Genomic DNA, 1990 nt, shown 5'->3' with positions numbered 1-1990 from the left:
ATTATAATACTTTAAGAAGAAAAAAAAAGGTAAAGTGATTAGCTCAAGGACACTTTTGCTCTCATACACTCTGAAATTTTTGGACAAACTTCATAGCTATTGCATCCATCACTAATGCAGGTGTTTCTTTTTGCTCAAATCACCGTTCATTTCTTTCCTTCCGCAAACTCCAACACAAACTAACAATCTTCTTGATACTCCCTTGTACTCCTCCGTTATAAGTGTTTTGTTCAACCTTTGAATCCACCAAGTAGCAAAATTCGGAAACAATAGCTCAACTTCTTCAACATACACAAAAGATATTGTCTAGACTAAAGTAAATAGTGAGCATTTTAAAATACAGTGCATGGCAGATTTATCTTCAGATTGACATCTATTACAAGTTGGCAATGTTGATGAAAAACGATGGTGAATGAGCTCAAACACGGAGATTCTTTTATGTACAACTCTCTAAATGAAGATTTACATTTTTGAGGGCACTTTTAAATTCCAAATAGAGTTTCATAGCTTTTGATTTTGTAGCAGATGGGAGCATTACTCAATGGGTAGGAGTCGGAAGCCATAAGCAATTTGATACTGGATGCGACATCGTAAGTTCCATACTTGTTCCATGCCCAGTTCCATGAATCACACTCAGAACCATTAATCGGAGTGGCCAGAATTCTGCCTACCATTTTAGATGGGAAAGTGTTTTCAATCAAGGTTCGATTCCATCTCTTTTCCTCATTGATCAAATCTTTTACCCAATAGACATTTCGATTGTTTATACTTGTACTGTTGATCATAAAAGGATAAGATGAATGAAGCTATGGATCATTGAAAATTTGGATATTGTCTTTACCACCTGTACTCCATCTCAGACCCTTCTCTAGAACTATTTTTCCTTCTAGTAGCAAGCTCTGCCAACCCCAAGATGATTGAGATTCCTTTTTCATATTCAATAGCAATGAATATCTAAAGTACTTACCTTTTAGCAATTTAGTCAGCAAAGAATGAGGTCTAGTAATATCTCTCCAACATTGTTTCCCAAGCAAAGCCAAATTGTGAACCCTTAAGTCTTTGAATCCGAATCCACCTTCTCTCTTTGGTCTCGTCATTGTTTCCCAGCTGATCCAAGACATTCTGCGCTCTTCACCTCTTTGGCCCCACCAGAATTGATTTAGGATTTGGTGAACATCATCTAATAGAGTGTTAGGGAGTTTAAAGCATGATAATGTATACACCGGGGCAGCCTCTCCTACTGCTTTGATGAGCACGTGTCTCCCTTCGGCAGAAAGAAGGTTTCTCTTCCAGTACTGAGCTTTCCTTTGGACTTTCTCCTTTATTTTTCCAAATGTCACCTTTTTTAATCTTTGCACTATTGAAGATAACCCAAGGTATTTATCTTGAGTTTCTATGTGTTCTATATTCATAATTTATGCTAACTATTCTCTGAGATGTTGAGGAGTGTTATTGCTAAAGAATAATGCTGACTTATGTAAATTGAATTTTTGACAACTCACTTTTTTATATTGCAGGAGCATTAAAAGAATGTTTTGATAAGAGTCCGAGGAAGTCTTATTGAATAGAATAGTGTCATCTGCAAAAAGTAAGTGATTGACTGGTGAATTTCTTCCGTTAATTTGAATTCCTTGGATTATACTATTTTGTTCTGCCTTACGTAGCATAAAGGAAAAACATTCAACACAAATAAGAAATAGATAAGGTGATAAGGGGTCTCCTTGATGGATTCCCCTTATTGGTTTAAAATAACCAAAAGGTTGACCTTCCACAAGAACAGAATAAGAAACAGTAAATACTAGTTCCCAAATCCAAGAAATCACCTTCTCATCAAACCCCATCATTCCCATTATAAACCATAGGAATGGCCATTCAACTCTATCATAGGTTTTATTCATATCTAACTTTAAAGCCATCTCACACTCCAGCCCTATTTTCTTAGTCTTTAAATAATGCACGCATTCATGAGCAACTAAGATATTATAAAAAA

Source organism: Arachis stenosperma, chromosome 1, assembly GCF_014773155.1.
Source record: "Arachis stenosperma cultivar V10309 chromosome 1, arast.V10309.gnm1.PFL2, whole genome shotgun sequence".
Classification (NCBI taxonomy): Eukaryota; Viridiplantae; Streptophyta; class Magnoliopsida; order Fabales; family Fabaceae; genus Arachis; species Arachis stenosperma.
Note: the sequence above shows the minus strand (reverse complement) of the source record.